The sequence below is a fragment of the Puntigrus tetrazona genome, chromosome 11 (genome assembly GCF_018831695.1).
Source record: "Puntigrus tetrazona isolate hp1 chromosome 11, ASM1883169v1, whole genome shotgun sequence".
Classification (NCBI taxonomy): Eukaryota; Metazoa; Chordata; class Actinopteri; order Cypriniformes; family Cyprinidae; genus Puntigrus; species Puntigrus tetrazona.
The window spans coordinates 6,182,085-6,202,947 of record NC_056709.1 but is presented as its reverse complement, the minus strand read 5'-3'; the positions used below and the strand labels follow the sequence as shown (position 1 = coordinate 6,202,947).

At 44.4% G+C, this 20,863-nt stretch overlaps 2 long non-coding RNA genes and 1 pseudogene across 4 annotated transcripts; all 3 read right to left on the bottom strand.

Annotated features, from left to right (window-relative positions):
* Positions 1-205: 205 nt before the first annotated feature.
* On the bottom strand, positions 206-1,662 carry LOC122354255. Of its 3 annotated transcripts, none has more exons than XR_006252096.1 (3): positions 1,568-1,662; positions 606-779; positions 206-306 (listed from the first exon to the last, which is right to left on the bottom strand). It is a non-coding gene; the product is annotated as an uncharacterized LOC122354255 (long non-coding RNA). The 3 variants fall into 3 exon arrangements; XR_006252098.1 differs by lacking the exon at positions 1,568-1,662 and adding an exon at positions 1,130-1,179; XR_006252097.1 differs by lacking the exon at positions 1,568-1,662 and adding an exon at positions 986-1,098.
* Positions 1,663-2,313: 651 nt separating this feature from the next.
* LOC122354364 lies at positions 2,314-19,123 on the bottom strand (annotated as a pseudogene).
* LOC122354254 lies at positions 7,487-9,116 on the bottom strand. Its single transcript, XR_006252095.1, has 3 exons — positions 8,676-9,116; positions 7,870-8,040; positions 7,487-7,587 (listed from the first exon to the last, which is right to left on the bottom strand). It is a non-coding gene; the product is annotated as an uncharacterized LOC122354254 (long non-coding RNA).
* Positions 19,124-20,863: the final 1,740 nt, after the last annotated feature.

Below are 20,863 nucleotides of genomic sequence, written 5' to 3'. Positions count from 1 at the left end.
AGGCGATACGAATGTAGCGTGAGGGCATGGAGGAAGAGGAGCAAAACACACCTTACAGATGTTAGCTGGTAACTTTAAATCCTTCACCTATAGCGAATCCGACTACGCCACCTGGAGAGTTCTCCCCCAGGAAATAGAACTAGCTCAAATATGACTATTTGGCCACACAGGTTCAATTCTCATATGAATAGGCGAGAGACGTGAGTAAAGCATGAAAGTACAAAATTTATTTTCACAATTGTTTCACCATTTAAAAGTCACATTGAATCCTCATCACCTACTGCCGGCAGCACTCTCCAATGGTAACTGCAGTAAATCAAATAAAATTTTGTAAACAAATATATATATATATATATATATATATATATATATATATATATATATATATATATATATATATATATATATATATATATATATATATATATATATATATATATATATATATATATATATATATATATATATATATATATATATATATATATATATATATATATATATATATATATATATATATATATATATACACAAACTATTCCAAAATGGATGTAGGCATTAAATTACCAAAACAAAAACATAAAAAAAATAAGAAACCAACTCACAGGGCTGAGGTCACCCACGGGAGTGATCACCAGTGCTGAATTTAGCCAAAAGCACACTTACACCTCCACACACACACACACCCCGACACACTCACTGCACACACAAACGTGTCCACAGCAAATGATGAAGTGACACCACCACCTCAAGCTCCTGCACCCGTGGAACCCCAGCTCCTGTAAGAAGAAAAATGAGTATATGCAATGTGTATTACACAAACCAAAACCTTACACACTAATCCAGGCAATAATGTCACAAGAAAAAGGAAAGGGAAACGAACAAACAAATTCAACCAAGGCAAACTAATGTTGAATATAAACAATACAAAATGTCCAACAAAACAAAAAATACACAAATTATAAAAAGGAAAGAAAAAGAATACAATTTTTGTAGTTCCACAATGGAGGAGCAAAATCCACACAGGGCACCGGCTACTCCATAATCAAATAGATGCCCTCAAGCAGAACCACTTTAAACAAAACAAAAACAAACAATAATAACAACCAGTAACACAAATCACAATCACAGGGATCAGTAGTAGATAGCAGGTAGCAGGTAGCAGATAGCAGGTAGCAGATGGCGGTAGCAGATAGCAGGTAGCAGATAGCAGGAAGCAGATCTCGTATCAACTAAGACTTCCGAGTAACCGAAAGTTCACGGCGCGACAGGAAAAAAGCGTCAGGAGCGGCGCATTTAATCGCCCAGGGCGAAAGGGAGAATCCTACAAAAAGATATGGGCAATTAACACCATTACCGCTTGCAAATCACACACTAATATTCCCCTTTAACCACCACCTAATAGAGACTTACCAAACCGGAAAAAGTATGCTCATACGCATTCACAAATTGGGATTCGGCATCCTCAGTAATACCAATAACAAGCTAGGGTACAGGAAACTGCCTATTATTCAAACTGCGCACTCCGTCCATACCAACCCATTTTCTAGCAGTATTAAGCGCTTACCTGAATAAACAGCAGTCATTAAACTCATGGCCATCGACAGAAAACAAAGGAAAAGACAGGCTAGAATGAAATAACAAACGATTAGTCCACAACATTATAAAGAGACAAGCGAAGAGCTAACTGCTAACACATACCTAAAACACAAGTCAACATAACAAAAAAACCAAAAGGCGGGGCGGAGGTGACGCATGACCCAACAAAGCCAACCTGCTCTAAAATAGGTCACACTTACTGCTGATTGGCTGTTACAAATGTCAGTCACCATCACTTATCCAATACGATCGGTCACAATCCACCCCCACCTTCTGTACCGTCGCCCCGACGGTGAACTAATAAAAAAAAAAGACATGCCCTCTAGGCCCTTCAATCCCAAGGACGAAACCATACCTCCGCTGCACTACCAACTATACTGGACACTATGCCTACACCAAGTGACCGTGGCAGATGATGTACATTAGAATGCTGCCCAGCCGTACTCCGTCCCCCGTCCTCGCACTACACTCTCACCCATCACCACTGAACCTAATGGAGGGTTCCTTACAGGCTGCAAATCAGCTATCATCTCTGTAATATCTTCTGCTCCCTGAGCCTCACCAGCATCCTGAGGGACAGGGGGGGGAGGAATCTCTTGAGATGCTTGCCTACTAATAACCTGTGGTGCTTCTGACACCAAAACAAACAAGTCTCCCTCATCCAACTCCTCCTCACGAGGCAGCACAGGTTCGACCAATGGAACATTGGGCCGGTCAGAGAGAATCCCCTCTTACCTGAGGCTTCAATAAAGACCGGTGTACATGCTTTAACTTACTTAAATCTGTAGTAGGAGCAATTGTGTACACAACACCCCCTTCCTTCGGTGCCTTCAGGATCTGGTACACCGCTGAGCTCCAGAGGTCATGAATCTTATGTCTACCTCTCACACTACAGTCGCGAAGATACACAAGTTGACCCTCCCTCAGAGGTATGTCACGCACCTGAAGGTCATACCTAGCTTTCGGCGATCGGCTGCGGCCTCCAACCACCCACGAGCACCCTCAAAAGCAACCTGCAGCCGATTCTGATGCTCTAACACCCACCGATGGACACTACCTGCCAATGGTTCTTCAACCCTACCAAGCAAAAAATCAACTGGAAGTCTAGGCTCTTGCCCAAACATCAGAAAGTAGGGGGATTCCCCCGTAGATTGGTGAGGTGTGGTGTTGTAGGCGAAAAGCACCTGGGGGAGACAAGACGGCCACTCCCCTTTCCTAGATAACGGCAGTGTGCGCAAAAGATTGTGTAAGGTCCTATTAAAGCGCTCACACTGGCCGTTTCCGCTGGATGGTATGGGGTTGTACGTGACTTTTCCACCCCATATAACCGACACAACTGCTGAATGAGGACGGACTCGAAATTACGGCCTTGGTCGGAATGGATACGGCCCGGCACCCCAAACTTACCGAACCACTCAGCCACCAGAACCTGGGCCACAGTCTCAGCCCGTTGGTCCCTAGTCGGTACCGCTAAGGTGTACTTGGAAAAAATGTCAGTCATGACCAAGACATTTTCTACCCCAGAATTCGAAGGTTCCAACACAGTAAAATCCAATGCCACGATCTCGTTTGGCCGTGCAGCCAACAGATGTCCCATGAAGCTAACTGGGGTAGGCTGAACACCCTTAGCACACTGACACCTTTCACACTCCTGGCACCAGCGGGCAATGTCCCCCGACATTCCAGGCCAGTAGCACCGCTGCCACACCAACTGTGTGGTACGCTCTACCCCCTGGTGCCCATGCTGTTGGTGCAGTTGTGTCAATACCTCAGACTTCATGGCAGATGGCAGCAACACTTGGAGGACCTCTTCTCCACCGTCTGGGCCAGAAACACACGACGATAAAGCACCCCTTTAATCTCCCTCAAGCGATCCCACTGTCTAAGTAAGACCACAGCAGACCTGGAGAGTTTCTTTCGCTCCTCAACACTTGGTGGCGCTTTCGCCTCCAAAACACCAGTAACTCTCCGATAACTGAATCAGCCTGCTGCTGGTCTCCGATGTCCTTCCTAGAAGAGCAAGGAAAGGATACTATTTGATTTACCTGACTCACCACCTCCTCGGCTAGCTTGGCGCAATGAGGTGGGAACCACCACACCTGGACCCATGTCCAGAACTTCTGCCTGCAGAGGGGATTCTGGCGCGACAAAGCATCCGCGTTTGATTTGTCTTACCAGATCTGTATTTGATTTCAAAATCAAAACGCAGCCAGCTGGGCAGCCCAGCGCTGTTCCATGGCACCCAACTTGGCAGAGGTCAGGTAGCTAAGAGGATTATTATCGGTATAGACTACACACTTATGACCCAGAAGGTACTCCTAAACTTCTCAGTCATGGCCCACTTGGCGCAAGAAACTCCAGCTTCATGGAACTGTAGTTAGATGTATTGCGCTCAGTGGGCCTAAGACCTCGGCTACCATAAGCTATGGGACGTACCTTACCCTGCTGCTCTTGGGAGAGGACTGCCCCTAGCCCCCCATGACTAGCGTCCACCTCCAAAATAAAGGGAAGCGAAAAGTCTGCATAGGCGAGCACAGGGGCTGTGGTAAGTCTATACCTCAACTCCTCAAAGCCACTCTGACACTCACTAGACCAGGCCTGCTCAAACTCATTAGGGCCATGCTTGGACAGCACCAGGGGGGCTGCCAGCTTTGCCACCAGCCTGTGGAGGGCCGCCAGTCTTGCGAACCCCTCCACAAAGCGCCGGTAGTAGCTAGCAAACCCCAAAAATGAAGCATAACCCCGAAACACTATTGGGCTGAGGCCACTTTAAAACTGCCTCGATCTTACCTGGGTCCGTAGAGACTCCTCCTGAGGAGATCACATGCCCCAAATATTGCACCTCCTGCTTAAAGAATCGCATTTTGATAACTTGGCTTTCAGGCCTTCCCTAAGCAGCCGGCTTAAGACAACCTCCATTCGGGCTAAATGCTGATCTACTGACACGAAAACACTACGATATCGTCCAAATACAAGAGCAAAGATTGGCACTGTTGGTCCCCAAACAACCGCTCCATTAATCGCTGGAAGGTGCTGGGGGCATTACAAAGGCCAAGCGGCATCGGTTCCATTCAAATAGCCCGAATGGAGTACAAAGCGCAGTCTTTGATTTATCAGCCTCACTTACAGGGACCTGATTATACCGCTGGCAAGGTCCATGGTGGAAAACCAACGTGCCCCGCCAGCGAGTCTAGTGTCTCCTCAATTCGGGGCAAAGGAAAGCATCCTTCCTTGTCTTAGCATTTAAATGGCGGTAGTCTACACACATACGTAGGCTACCGTCTTTCTTTTAACCAAGACAATTGGTGGCGCATATACGGGCTGCAGCTTTCCCTTATTACTTGAGCTTCCATCAATTGATTAATGTGTGCCTTGGCGACCTCGTATTCCGGCGGAGGAATGCGCCTATAACGCTGCCTCACGCAGTACGTCGTCCATCAAAGGGATTTCATGGGAAATGAGACTGGTACATCCCAAATCACCCTCATGTATGGAAAATACAGATGCATACTTTTCAAGTAGTGCCCTCACCTTGCCTTGGTCTTCTGCTGACAGTACAGACAAATCAATAGCCCTAATTTGTTCCTGTACCGACTGGGCAGCCTGTGCGACCTGCGTACTCACCCTAGCGAAACCACTGGAACTTCTGAGATCTCTGGGGTAAGCTGACCACATAAACCTGGTTGACCGTACCCACCACTGTGCTAGCATATACCACCACATCAGCTGTGCTAACATTAACCACGGGCACGTAAGCGGTGCCACGGTCTACCTGAACCAAAGCAGTAGAAGCCAACAACCCGGCTGGAAGGCCAGAGTCGGGTGGCTCAAAGAGAACAGTACCCCGGGTACTGTGTTGAACAGGTTACTGCAACCAATTTCATGGTGCCCCGGGGATGCGACACGCCTGGCGCCCCGCGCTTTGACTCTACCCCTGACTTAAATCTGGCTGGACTTCAATGTGGTGGCAATGTTGTAAAGCCTGAAATACAGAAGGGGAGCCTGTGAGACCATGGGCAGATCGAAAAGTCGGGTGCCATGCTGGCCAAAGAGCTCCCGATAGCAGTGGCCCAGGATGTTCATTCCCAGAACCCCAGGAACCTGAGCACACATACTACCAGGAGGGTCTCTAACCACCAACACCCGCAACCTGCAACCACCTGCCCACACAACTCCACATCTAGTTCTAGGTAACCCATATATGGGATCGAAAGGCCATTCGCAGCCGAGTTGCAACCAATGGCACGACCTAAGCTGTTCCTGACCCCACGCCCCAAAATTTTGCACAAAACAGCTCTCAGTAATGGTGGACACCATAGACCCAGTGTCCACCAGACACGGTACCTTAACCCGCCCATACATACGACAAGTTGCGGACACGTTGACATAAAGCGAGACATAAAATTTACATCAGTTAGAACATTGAGCCTGTCCTTCCCCCGACCGAGCTGTGGCCCTGCAGCTCAGCGGGGAACTAGTTTTCGATGGTTGCCCAGACTGCACACCCTGCGCGAAGCGGAATCTGCGTGCTGGTGGAAAGCGAGGAGGCCTTCGTTCCCCAGTACACTCCCTGGCAAAATGGCCAGGTTGCTGACATCGACGACAAATAACCTGTCGGGCGGGATAATTGAGAGTGTGGTTGAAAATTTTGAATCTGAGCCACACTTTGAGTCAATTGATTCAATTGCTGTTGCTGCTTTTTCAGCATTTCTCTCAACTCACTGAATTCAGAACACGCTGCACTACTACTTTCCAGGTGCTGGTGTCCCTGTACCCCATATTGTATACCATAAGCAGATGGTGCGGATTGGCTACGACCACGCGTTCCCCAGGCAGACCCTCCCGTTCCCCAGCGCATTGCCGCGCTACGAGCGTCCAACAACATAGCAGTAGGTTGGCGGCGAACAAACTGTTTTAGTTCACGTCGAAGAGCACCGTCACGAGCGTGTTCAACAAATTGGTCGCGCAACAAAATATCTGCACTTGGCCTACCATGAGGCGACTGTCGCTACTTTTTCCCAGAGATTTAGCAGGACTAGGGAAAACTCTAATAGAGTCTCCCCATCCTGTTGTTTTCTGGAAAAAAAGACTCTTGAAGAGCTACATAAGAACTAGTGCAGCCATACAATTCGCATAACGCCTGAATAATTTTGTTTGGATCCTCCCTCTCGTCCCTTGGCGATATCGAATTTCGTCTCTCGCCTCTCCTCCAAATGATCAAACAAGAAAAAGCGCTTGATCAACAGCAGAGAGATGGCGCAGAAGTCGCATGCAGAGTCTGAGCCTCCTCCACCCACTCCTCAATCATAATGCCAGATCTACCATTAAATTTTGAACAATTTCGATCTCGTGGAACAAAAACAAATCGATCCGTCACTGAAGAACTAGGGACAGCAGGCGGAGGATCTACCACTGCTGGAATAGAAACATTAGAAGGACCAGGTTGTGCAACGAGAACTTGCTCTTGTCGCAATTTTTCATTATCTGCCCTCAATTGGGCTACCAATTCTACGCAATTCACGTAGCTCTTCATCCATAGCTGCAAATTACAAATCACTCACCACTACGGATGAACACTCTTTAGAACACCTGCTCCTGCAAAAAGATAACAAACCAAAAAAAAAAGAAAGAGAACACAAAACCAATACTCACGTCTCTGCACTAAACCATAACGAGACCCTGCCGACTACGCCAGAATGTAGCGTGAGGGCATGGAGGAAGAGGAGCAAAACACACCTTACAGATGTTAGCTGGTAACTTTAAATCCTTCACCTATAGCGAATCCGACTACGCCACCTGGAGAGTTCTCCCCAGGAAATAGAACTAGCTCAAATATGACTATTTGGCCACACAGGTTCAATTCTCATATGAATAGGCGAGGCGTGAGTAAAGCATGAAAGTACAAAATTTATTTTCACAATTGTTTCACCATTTAAAAGTCACATTGAATCCTCATCACCTACTGCCGGCAGCACTCTCCAATGGTAACTGCAGTAAATCAAATAAAATTTTGTAAACAAATATAAATATATATATATATATATATATATATATATATATATATATATATATATATATATATATATATATATATATATATATATATATATATATATATATATATATATATATATATATATATATATATATATATATATATATATATATATATATATATATATATATATATATATACACAAACTATTCCAAAATGGATGTAGGCATTAAATTACCAAAACAAAAACATAAAAAAATAAGAAACCAACTCACAGGGCTGAGGTCACCCACGGGAGTGATCACCAGTGCTGAATTTAGCCAAAAGCACACTTACACCACACACACACACACACCGACACACTCACTGCACACACAAACGTGTCCACAGCAAATGATGAAGTGACACCACCACCTCAAGCTCCTGCACCCGTGGAACCCCAGCTCCTGTAAGAAGAAAAATGAGTATATGCAATGTGTATTACACAAACCAAAACCTTACACACTAATCCAGGCAATAATGTCACAAGAAAAAGGAAAGGGAAACGAACAAACAAATTCAACCAAGGCAAACTAATGTTGAATATAAACAATACAAAATGTCCAACAAAACAAAAAATACACAAATTATAAAAAAGGAAAGAAAAAGAATACAATTTTTGTAGTTCCACAATGGAGGAGCAAAATCCACACAGGGCACCGGCTACTCCATAATCAAATAGATGCCCTCAAGCAGAACCACTTTAAACAAAACAAAAACAAACAATAATAACCAGTAACACAAATCACAATCACAGGGATCAGTAGTAGATAGCAGGTAGCAGGTAGCAGATAGCAGGTAGCAGATAGCCGGTAGCAGATAGCAGGTAGCAGATAGCAGGAAGCAGATCTCCGTATCAACTAAGACTTCCGAGTAACCGAAAGTTCACGGCGCGACAGGAAAAAAACGTCAGGAACGGCGCATTTAATCGCCCAGGACGAAAGGGAGAATCCTACAAAAAAGATATGGGCAATTAACACCATTACCGCTTGCAAATCACACACTAATATTCCCCTTTAACCACCACCTAATAGAGACTTACCAAACCGGAAAAAGTATGCTCGCACGCATTCACAAATTGGGATTCGGCATCCTCAGTAATACCAATAACAAGCTAGGGTACAGGAAACTGCCTATTATTCAAACTGCGCACTCCGTCCATACCAACCCATTTTCTAGCAGTATTAAGCGCTTACCTGAATAAACAGCAGTCATTAAACTCATGGCCATCGACAGAAAACAAAGGAAAAGACAGGCTAGAATGAAATAACAAACGATTAGTCCACAACATTATAAAAGAGACAAACGAAGAGCTAACTGCTAACACATACCTAAAACACAAGTCAACATAACAAAAAAACCAAAAAGGCGGGGCCGGAGGTGACGCATGACCCAACAAAGCCAACCTGCTCTAAAATAGGTCACACTTACTGCTGATTGGCTGTTACAAATGTCAGTCACCATCACTTATCCAATACGATCGGTCACACAAACACCCCTTGATATGAATAAAGAAACTCCGTTCGGACTAATCACGTGGTCACTTGATGACGTGTCAAACAAACTAAGACTTCTAAAAGTTGTTTGACACGAGCAAAATTAAATAAAATCTTTGAAGCGTGTTCATGTAACGGGGTAGTCTTCTTGAAGGAGTTTTTCGTTTCATGGGGGGCAGGTGTTGTTCGGCGGAAGTGATGTTCATGGCCCTTTAAGAAGCGTGAAGATTCCCCTGTACTTCCGTTTTTCCTCTGGCATGGGATATGGGCCGTGTGTGAGTGCATGGTAAAAAAAAATTAAAAAAACTTAAGTGCGTTAAGCATTGAGTCTATGAGCCGTAGTAAACGCAGTAACTATTTCTGAGCGTGGGCCTGGGGATGTGCGACCGCATCAACGCAGTTTTGGGTACGTTAGCGTATTGACCTATAACGTCGCATTGTTTCAAGTGAGGGCAATTACTAATAGTGCCGCTTCTTTTAGTTCAAGCCGGGTAGGAGTTGTGGATTATTCACTATCCGTATTATGAGTCCGTTAGCTGTGCTGCCGGTAAGTGCTTATATCTTTTAAGTTGGTTGTTAATTAAAGATGCCATTTTAATACGTTAGCGTGCGTGTTTAATAACTATTGAATAATTATTTTATAGAAAGTTGCTCGCTGCTGTTTTGCTGCTGTGAGGTGGCCTGACGGCGCTGCTGTACCGCGACATAGTTCGCGTTCTAGAAGACATTTGATAGAGTGTGTGTGTGCGGGTGTGTGGGTGCGAGTGTGCGTGCGTGTTGCACAAGGACTAATTACTTACGTGATTACGAGTGTGGAGATAAGATGATTTAAGATGATTTCTTTTTTTTCTTGTTGTTGGGTTAATTAAATTGTATTCTTTAGTTTTTTTTCTTTTGTATTGTGTTTATTTTGTTGGTTGAATTGTGAGTAATAATTGTTATCTGACCTTGTCAATTTCCTTTATAGACAACAAGGACGATCATCTCTGGGGAGGGTTTGCTTTTGTTTTTGGTTTGCGGTGTGTTTGGTTATTTGTTTGGAGTGGGGATATTTTTATTTCCTTTTTTTTTTCATTGTGGGAGGGGGTTCATTTATATTGCATTTTGGTTTTTGGGGTTTTTTTTGCTTTTCCTCCCGATTGTTGGGTCGTCGAGCGATATCGATGTTGTATATGATTGGTGGTCACTGTATAACAATTTTATGAAAACAATTGTATTAAGTTGGTGATGTGATGTGTTTTGTATGATTTTACCTGTCTTTATATTTAGTGTCCATTCAAATAAACTGATTGCACACATCTGTTTATTCCTTCATTTGACTGAAGGAGACCAGGGGGGTATTCCAGAAAACTTGGTTAACTTACCATTGATAAATCATAACCTCTGGGTATATCGGTTCCAAAACACCTGAGAAGAGTTAGTTTAATCAACCTCCAACTGGTTACCCAGAGTTAGTGCGTGTGCACGGTGCATGTAGAAAGACATTTTCAATGGATCGCCGATTTCACGAGTCACCATGGAAACTCAAAGCGAAAAAAAAGAGAGCGGCGTATTTCACAGAGACGGAGCTGGAGATTTTAATGCACGCTTATGAGAAGTTTAAGCCAATAATATTAAAAAGAAGCAATACAGCTGCATCAGCTAAAGCAAGAGAGTTGGCTTGGCAAAAAATAACCGACAGTAAATGCGTGAGTGTATTAAATTACAAATTTGGTATTGGCTCCCGTTTTATTATAATGCAAAATAATGAAGTATGATTTATACATCCTTTTGAATGTTATATCACTATGAAAGCATTTACTTTTGCTGCCATTTATTTGTTTAGTTTAAAATAATAATGTATGTTTCTTATTTAATAAGGTGTAATCCTTCTGGAGCCGCAAGAAGTTTAAGCCAAGTCAAAATGAAACACAAAAACATTCTGCAAAAAGGTAATATTTGATTACACGATTACTGAACTATTATTATAACAGGATTTAGTACATTCATTCTGTCATGTAGCTAATGGAAAGAAGACTGAAGCCCACCACCACCTCCCCTCACCCCATCCGAGGAGCTGGCTCTGTCCCTTAATAAAAGAGCATCAGGGGCAGTTCATCACACACACCATGCACCACAAGTGATGAAATGTGAGTTTACCTCTATGATTTGTTTTAATTTTTTGTCCTAATAAATGACTATCTCTGTCACTTAAAGGCTTTTTTTTAACAAGATAAATGTTTTATGTAGGCTTATTTTATTTAACTGCATATGATGTATAGGCTACTGTGATCTTAGAGTGACATGTTACTGTTTTCATGTATTATTTTCTTTGATAATATTGAGAATTTTATGGGTTGTGTGTTCTTATAGAAACTGATGGACGGATTGTATTATTGGACTCTCCAGAAAGAACACAGTCTGTCACAGTTGTAAGTGATTTGTTGTCAGGTACCTTTAGTTGCTTTTAGGTTTTTTTGTTTTTTTTTCAGATAATGTATACTTGAATATTTCTCCTGTAGGATGAAGATGACGATGAAGAGACCACATCTGCTGTGACAGAAGTGGACAATGCTGGTAGATCCACTGAGGTATGATGCATACCATTATAATGTATTGCCCCTTTTTGCATTAAAGTGTCCATATTTTAATTATATTGTCTGACCAAGCAATCTCATTTATTAAATTGTTTCCACCTTGCCAGCAAAGGAGCTGTAAAAGGTCCATCTTCAAAAACAAATAAGGAAAAGTGACATGGAGATGGACCTTATACAGCTTCAAATGGAAGAGAAAAGGCTCCTCTTTAAAAAGGCAGTACTTTGAAATTGAATTACTGGAGCATCGCCTTAAGGTGAGAACTTGTCTGAATATTCTGTCAGAACAATCTGTTGCATGATAAAAAAGTGTTGGGTGCATGTATATATGTATATATCTGTGTGTGTGTGTATAAAGCAACAAAAAAAAAAAACATTTTATTGAATTGTACTTTTATTTTTTTTCAGGAAATAAAGAAATGAAGTGCCTGGCAGACCAGTGCAAAAAAACTAATAAAAGTAATTTTGACAGATCCTGTCTCTCAAAAGTCTTCCATCTCTGTTGGCCTGTAAAATCTGTAGATGTTCCTCTGGGCCATCATCCTCAATACAAGGAGGGTGGCTCTCTCCTCTTATAGTGGTAATATTGTGAAGCACAACACAAGCCACTATAATGTCGCATGCCCTCTCTGGACTAACCCGGACCCCACGCAGACACTGAAACTGAGATTTGAGGATCCCTATAGTCATCTCCACCTTGGCCCGTGTTCGGCTGTGAGCCAAGTTAAACTGTGTCTGTGGTCCAGGCTCAGGTTCAGGGTAGGGTGTCATTGAATAGGGCAGACAAGGGTATCCTCTGTCCCCCAGCAAGTAACCATTCTACTGTCCTATAATGATTGAAGTGTACAACAGAAATATAGTAAAAAGGAAAAAAAAAATTGTATAAAGTAAAACATACCCTGCTGAAATGCCTGGCATCATGCACAGATCCTGGCCATTTTGCCTCGACATTGGTAATTATTTGGGTTGCCTCACATATTACCTATGTAGTGGAAAAAGTAGATGATTTTAAGGGAAAAAAGTTAAGTTGTAACCTGCACATTGATACTATGAACAGATTTCCTATTAACAGTCTTCCTCATTTATTGATGGAGCTTTGATAGGAATGCGAGTGCCATCAATGAACCCAATTACATTTGGAAACCCTGAAACAGAAAGTTATGGAAGTATGAAGTGTGTGTGCATAATGAATACATGTATAGATATCAATAATATGATTAAATATGCGTCATAGATTTTACTACAAAGGACAAACCTGCCACTCTGTGGAATTCGTCTTTAATAACAAGCAGAGGTTTATGGCCAGGGAACTGTACAAACGTGGGTAAGAACTGTTTAAGTGCCAGACATACTGAACGAACAGCTCGACACACAGTTGCCTTTCCCACATGCTCTGAATCGCCCACACTGTACAAAAAATGGCTAGACGCAAAAAACCTAAGTGCTATGCACAAAATGTTTTCTGTGCTAAGCGCAGAACCGCGGTTTGTCACATTTACGACATGGTTTTAAAAGACGTGTTAAATAAACTAAGGAATCTTTTGAAAAACGATAACGCTCTTTTAAATATTCATTGGGGTATGCAAACACGTCAATACGTGGTCTTATAACCCCTCTCCGACGAAAAAAACCTCGTATAAGTTGTGCTTCTACGTCCACAGGATCCTCCTCAAAAGGGCACGCCATGCTCACCAACCTTCTGAAACGAAGTTACTCTGAAACATAACCTGCTCCCAAGCAGGTTATCTTCAGAGAGTCAGTTGTTATGGTTACATACATACCCAGAAAGTTACCTCCGTTTTTGGAACTGAAAGTTGAGGTTATCCACGAACTTACCCTTAAACATACCCAGGTATGTCTCACAAACTGCTTTCTGGAATACCCCCCTGTAGTTGTAGAGAAATCTCTCTATTTGTACCCCGTGAATTGTGGGTGGTTCTAGCCCCTGTCACATTCATAAATCGTAAAACTACTCCACGCTCAACGTGATCATTCCAAACTGTGTCTGTTTATTTAAAAGGGAGTTTTTATGACTTCAGCTGAATCGGAGTTTTCAACGTGGTCGCTGTGCGATACTGATACCCTGTTCTCCAAACTACTAAGCGAATAAGATCAAATAAGGGCCACCACATCCACTCTCCTTTAAATGGAGAGAGAAAAGGTTTATCGGTCTTTGTTAGTTGTTAGTAATGTACAACGAACACATTAAACAGTCCATTTCCAGCTGAAGGCGATAAAAAACATCCATTGACATGAATAAAGAAACTCCGTTCGGACTAATCACGTGGTCACGTGATGACGTGTCAAATGTGGCGAAAGGGGGTATCGTTTTTAACAGCAACGCTTAACTCGCAAAGAAATCCGACTACGCCACCCTAGGGATTATTCCCAGGGAACAAGTTATAATTGGACACAGGTTCGGATCCCTCATATAAAAGGTAGGCCAGACACTTGGGTAGCATATAAAAGTATAAATTTTATTAATACACAAATTTTAAAAAGCTTTTGCAAAAAGAAAAAGCACCGCTTCAAAACAAAAATACAAATACAGAAATAATCTAAGGTTGGGGCCCTAGAATAAATCACATACAACCGGCAGGGCTGAGGCTTCCAGCGGCAAGAGGAGTTCAGTTTTTACGATGGCACACTTCCACGCACACACCCCTGTGCACTCAGTGTTACACAGCATACCAAGAAGAACCACCACCGGGAGAGAAATCCAACCACCCGTGGGACCCCAGCTCCTGCAATGAAGCAAACAAAATAACAACATCAACCACAAAGTATAACAGACAATACATTAAAGCCACGCTGCACCAACAAGGGTACAAACAAAAAGAAAACAAAGACTTAAATCAAATACAAAATCAGGTTACATCCAAAAAATTTAATTTAAACTAAACAATTTGATCAAGAAAAAAAAAAAAAAAAAAAAAAAAAAATCAAGTAAACATCAACTAAACTCACAGAATGAAATGGAACAAAACAAGACTGATGTAACAAATGAAAACAAGGGGAGGGTAATCTGGAAGTTACTCCCAAAATAAAGAACACAAATTCAAGCGGGCATTAAAGCCACATCCAAACCAGCCACGAACAGTCCCCTTTTAGGAATTACTGGCGGCAGCTTCCCGTTGTAACCAGAATGATGTAGCAGCCTAAGATAAGTCCAAAGCACGTGGTTTCTGAAATGCGAACAAAAGAAAGGGAGGATCCTACGCAAAAGGACAAAAATGTTAATTTGCGTCACGTGATTCCCCAAAATCAAATATTGGTAGTACTTACCATGAGAATATTACACCGCAATAAATAGCTATGGGCACCGGTTTGTCACTCACGCCTTCCGCACACACAGTGGGGTACAGGAAATCATGCCTATTTTGTGCGTAACAACATTACCTCCACGCAAGCATGTTAACAGGTTAAAAAACACCAGCTCGGAAGAATGTACATTACCTGAAAGGCGAACAGTCACCAGCTCCACTAACGCCGCAACAATGCAAATGAGACACTATAGTGGTACACAGGAACACTTTAAAAACCACATGTACTCAACGGGTCCTAAAACAGTATCTACCAGTTAAAATGGCGTGCTTACCTGCAGCTAGTCCACACGGACAATGAACACAGGCGGGAAAATCGGACGTGAGGCACCCCGAGTGACAACCAATCCAGCCTTAAATTGACTGCCCAAGTCCCTGATAGGTGAAGACTGCTGTCAATCACTTAGTCCAGTCACATTCCACCCCCAGTTTCTGCAACGTCGCCTCGACGGTGAGCGGAACAGCCTGACCCAACACTCAACTCAAAAAGGCCGGAACAGGGTGGCAACTGTACTACCTATCACGCTAGACCCAGAACCAACACCCACTGCTCGAGGGAGATGATTTATATTAGAGTGCTGACCTGCAGTTCTTCTCCCAGTCCTCCTTACCACACTCTCAGCTACCTCCCGTGCATTAGAAGGCAATGCAACTGGCTGCGAATCCACTTCCCCCACGGAGTCGCTAGTTGCCCTACAAGTGTCCCCTGCTTGTGCATTACCAAATGTCTGAGAAGTGGCGGGACCAACATCCTGTAGCCTTAACCCACCCCTATCTTGCGGCATGTCAGGTACTAAAAGAAACAACTCCTCTTCATCAGCATCATCATCATGCTCCTCTAACAGAGGTGGCGGAGATTCAACGACTGGAGTGTTCAACAATACAGAAGGTGGAACCTGGTCGATCAAACTCTTCAGCAGGGATCAGTGCACATGCTTTACCTTACCCAAGTCTGTGATGGGAGCAATGGTGTAAACCACCCCACCTTCCTTTGGTGCCTTCATGACCTGATACACCACTGAGCTCCACAGGTCCTGGATTTTACATCTACCCCTCACGCTATGATCGCGGAGGTATACCCGCTGACCCTCCTTCAGTGGTGCTTCCTTTACCTGCAGGTCATGTCGAGCTTTTCGCCGATCGGCTGTGGCCCCCAACCGTTCCCGGGCACCTTGAAACGCCACCTGCAACCGTCCCTGCTGCTCCAGAATCCACCTATGAACACTACCAGCCAATGGCTCTTGGACTCTGCCTAAAAGAAAATCAACAGGGAGACTGGGCTCCTGCCCAAACATTAAAAAACATGGAGACTCCCCAGTTACCTGATGCGGGGTGCTATTATATGAAAAAGCACCTGAGGAAGACAAAGCGGCCAATCATTCTTTTTGGAAATTGGCAAAGTGCGCAACAAATCATGTAAGGTCCTATTAAAGCGTTCACATTGACCATTTCCAGCTGGGTGATATGGGGTAGTACGTGACTTCTTGACTTCATACAAACTACAAAGTTGCTGGATGAGAGTGGATTCAAAATTACGGCCCTGGTCAGAGTGAATACGACCTGGCACACCGAATTTGCAAAACCACTCAATCACAACAACCTGAGCTACAGTCTCTGCCCGCTGATCTTTAGTGGGCACTGCCATGGTATACTTTGTGAAAATATCAGTCATCACCAAGACATTCTCCAATCCAGACCTTGATGGCTCCAACACAGTGAAGTCCAAAGCCAAGATTTCATTAGGTCGGGCAGCCAACAAATGTCCCATAAAACTTCTAGGGGCAGAAGGGGCACCTTTAGCACACTGGCACCGCTCACACTCCTGGCTCCAATGGGCAATATCTGCCGACATTCGAGGCCAGTAGCATCTCTGACGCACAAGTTGAGATGTACGCTCCACTCCCTGGTGCCCATGCTGTTGGTGAAGCTGGGTCAAGACTTCATGCTTCAAAACTGCTGGCAATAATACCTGAAAAATCTCCTCGCCGCCATCTGGGCGAAGCACTGCAGCGATAGAGCACCCCATCAGTCTCCACAAAGCGATGCCATTGTCAAAGCAGAATAATCGCCAACTTCGAGAGTTTCTTGCGCTCCTCCGAAGTTGGAAGCAACCTGCGCCTCCAGAACGCCAAGAACTCCCCAATAACTGGGTCTGCTGCCTGCTGAACACCCATGTCCATGCTAGAAAAGCACGGGAGCGAGGTGAACTGATTGACTGAGGTCACAAATTCCACCTGGGCGGCTTGCTGCAAAGCTCCTGGAACAGCTACACCTGGGCACCACTCACGCACTTCTCTTGCACTTGAAAAATTTTGTCGTGACAAGGCATCAGCGTTACGATTGCTTTTCCCTGACCTATATTTAATTTCAAAGTTAAATGCTGCCACTTGGGCAGCCCAACGCTGTTCCATAGCACCCAATTTCGCAGATGTCAAGTAACTAAGGGGTTGTTGTCAGTAAAGACCAAGCATTTATAGACCAGCAAGTACTCCCTAAACTTTTCAGTCATGGCCCACTTGAATCCCAAAAATCCCGTTCCGTGGGCCTAAGACTACGACTACCATAGGCTATAGGGCACACCCTACCTTGCTGCTCCTGTGAAAGGACTGCCCCTAGTCCACCATGACTGGCATCTACCTCTAAAATAAACGGTAGCGAAAAGTCGGCATAGGCAAGTACTGGTGCTGTTGTTAATTTGCCCTTCAACCCCTCAAAGCTACTCTGACATTCCGCTGACCAGGCTTCAACAAAGTCTTGGGCCACTTGCTTTGGACGCTTGGAGTTTGCCAGCTGAGCTACCAACCTGTGGAGAGGGCAGCTAACTTAGCAAACCCCTCCACAAAGCGCCCGGTAGTAGCAAACCCCCAAAAAAAAAAAAAAAAAAAAAAAAAAAAAAAAAGAGCGCAACTCTGAAACACAAGTTGGCCGAGGCCATTGTGCAACTGCCTCCACCTTACCTGGGTCAGTAGAGACCCCTTCTGAAGAGATAACATGTCCCAAGTAATGCACTTCTTTTTTAAAAAAGGCACATTTAGATAGTTTAGCCTTTAACCCTTCCATTTGCAAGCGACTGAAGACAAGCTCCATCCGAGCAAGATGTTCATCAACAGAAGAGGAGAAAACTACAATATCGTCAAGGTACAAAAGAAGGGATTGACACTGCTGATCCCCAAATAACCGTTCCATCAATCGCTGGAAGGTGCCTGGGGCATTGCAGAACCCAAATGGCATCCTGTTCCACTCCAAAAGGCCAAACGGGGTACAAAAAGCAGTTTTAGGTTTATCCCGCTCTGCCACAGGTACTTGATTGTACCCACTGGCCAGATCCATGGTAGAAAACCAACGGGCTCCTGCCAGTGAGTGTAAAGTCTCCTCGATGCGTGGTAAAGGGAATGCATCTTTTCTAGTCTTTGAGTTTAACCGGCGATAGTCTACACACATACGTAAACTACCGTCTTTCTTTTTCACCAGAACAATTGGCGAAGCATAAGGACTACAGCTCTCTCTGATTACCTGGGTTTCCAACAGTTGATTTATGTGCGCCTTTACCACCTCATACTCCGATGGCGGAACGCGTCTAAACCGCTGTCTAACAGGGATGTCGTCCAACAAGGGGATATCATGGGACATTAGATTAGTACATCCCAAATCACCATCATGTGCAGAAAACACAGGCAAGTACTTCTCCAGTAATGCCCTAACCTTACCCTGTTCTTCTTCCGACAGCACAGATAAATCTAACGTGGCTATCTGTTCCTGCACAGTAGGAGAAGCCTGCACAACCTGCATACTCACCCTAACTTCAGCTGTTTTAACTTCTGCGACCTCTGGGGGTAAACTAACCACATCAACCTTGTTCACAGTACCAATAATAGAGTTAGCATACAGCACAATATCGCTGGTGCCAACATTAACTACAGGCACATACACAGTACCATTGTCCACCCGCAAAAGAGCAGGAGAAGCCAACAAGCCTGCTGGTAGACCAGAAGTGGGCGGTTCAAACAGTATGGTACTACCCGAATATTGCACGGAACAAGTTGCAGCAACAAATTTCATAGTTCCACCCGCGATGCGACACGCCCGACGTCCACGCATCTTAACGCGTCCCCTACATTCCACGACTGGTTGAGCATCTATCCGATGGCAATGTTGCAAAGCTTGAAAAACAAAACTAGGAGCCCTTGACACCGATGGTAAATCAAAAAGGGCTGTACCATGCTGGCCAAAGAGCTCCCGGTAGCATCGGCTAAGGATGTTCATACCCAACACCCCAGGAACTTGTGCACAGACACCACCAGGAGGATCTCAGACCACCAACACACCACAGCCTAAAACCACACGCCCACAGAGCTCCACATCCAATTCCAAATAACCAACATAAGGAATTGAAAGGCCATTTGCAGCTCGAAGTTGCAACCAATGACAGGACCTAAGCTGCTCCTGACCCCATGACCCAAAATTAGTCACAAAACAACTCTCCGTCATGGTAGACACCATGGAACCAGTGTCCACCAGGCAAGGTACTTTAACCCCACCCATAGATACAACAAGTTTTGGACAAGTGGACATAAAGCGTGACATAAAATCAGAATCAGTGACATTCGTTGAGCCTATCCTTCTCCCAACCAAGCTGTGGCCCTGCAACTCAGTGGGAACTAGTTTTCCGACGGCTGCATGGACGATGACTGTTCGCCCCTCATCAATGCTACATTCCCGCGAGTTGGTGGTGGGCGGACAGATATCCTCTCCCAGTCACAATCCCTGGCAAAATGGCCAGGTTGTTGACACCTACGGCAGATTATATTGGTCTTCAGTGGTCGAGGGCGTACCTGAGGATTTTGCAACTGAGCCATACTTTGGGTTAATTGATTCAATTGTTGTTGCTGCTGTCGCAGCATATCCCATAATTCGCTCATTTCTGACTCCATGAACCATTTTTACTATTGACATACTGATGTCCCTGTACACCATACGCGGAAGGGACTGACTGACTTCTACCACGCACCCCCCCAGGCATGCCATCCCTTTCCCAACGCAGGGCTTCGCTACGAATTTCAAACAAGGTGGCTGTAGGTTGACGACGCACTAGTTGCTTAAGTTCCCGTCGAAGAGCACAATCATTAACATACTCCACAAACTGGTCTCACGATAAAATGTCAGCATTAGGCATGCCATGAGGTGACTGACTTCTCACTCTATCCAAAAGACTCATCAAGGCCAAAGAAAATTCCACCAAAGTTTCTCCTTCCTGTTGTCTTCTGGAAAAGAACGCCTCTTGAAGTGCTACGTAAGACTTTGTGCAACCATATAATTCACGTAATACTCTAATAATTTGTTTTGGATCCTCCCTTTCGTTTGCTGGCTGATAACGAATTTCTTCCCTCGCCTCTCCTCCAGATGATCAACCAGAAAAAATGCTTGATCAGCTGTAGAGAGGTGGCGAAGCCGCATACAAGCCTGAGCCTCCTCCACCCACTCATCGATGCCAACGCCAGACCGACCACTAAACTTAGGGCACTTACGATCTCGAGGAACAAAAACAAGTCGCTCAGCTGTTGGTGCACCGGCCCCAATGAGTGGGGGATCTACTACCATAGGAAGAGACACATTAGATGGGCCCGACTGGGCAACAGGCACTTGTTCTTGACGCAGCCTCTCATTATCTGCTTTTAACTGGGCTGCAAATCTCGTAACTCACGCATTTCATCCTCCATAACTGTCAACGCCCAAAGACTTACTAATATGGAAACTCAAACTGCCGATCCACCACAAAAAAAGCGACTGCCACGGACTGGTTCCTATCAAAAACAAATCAACTCCCAAGTCTCTGGCCTA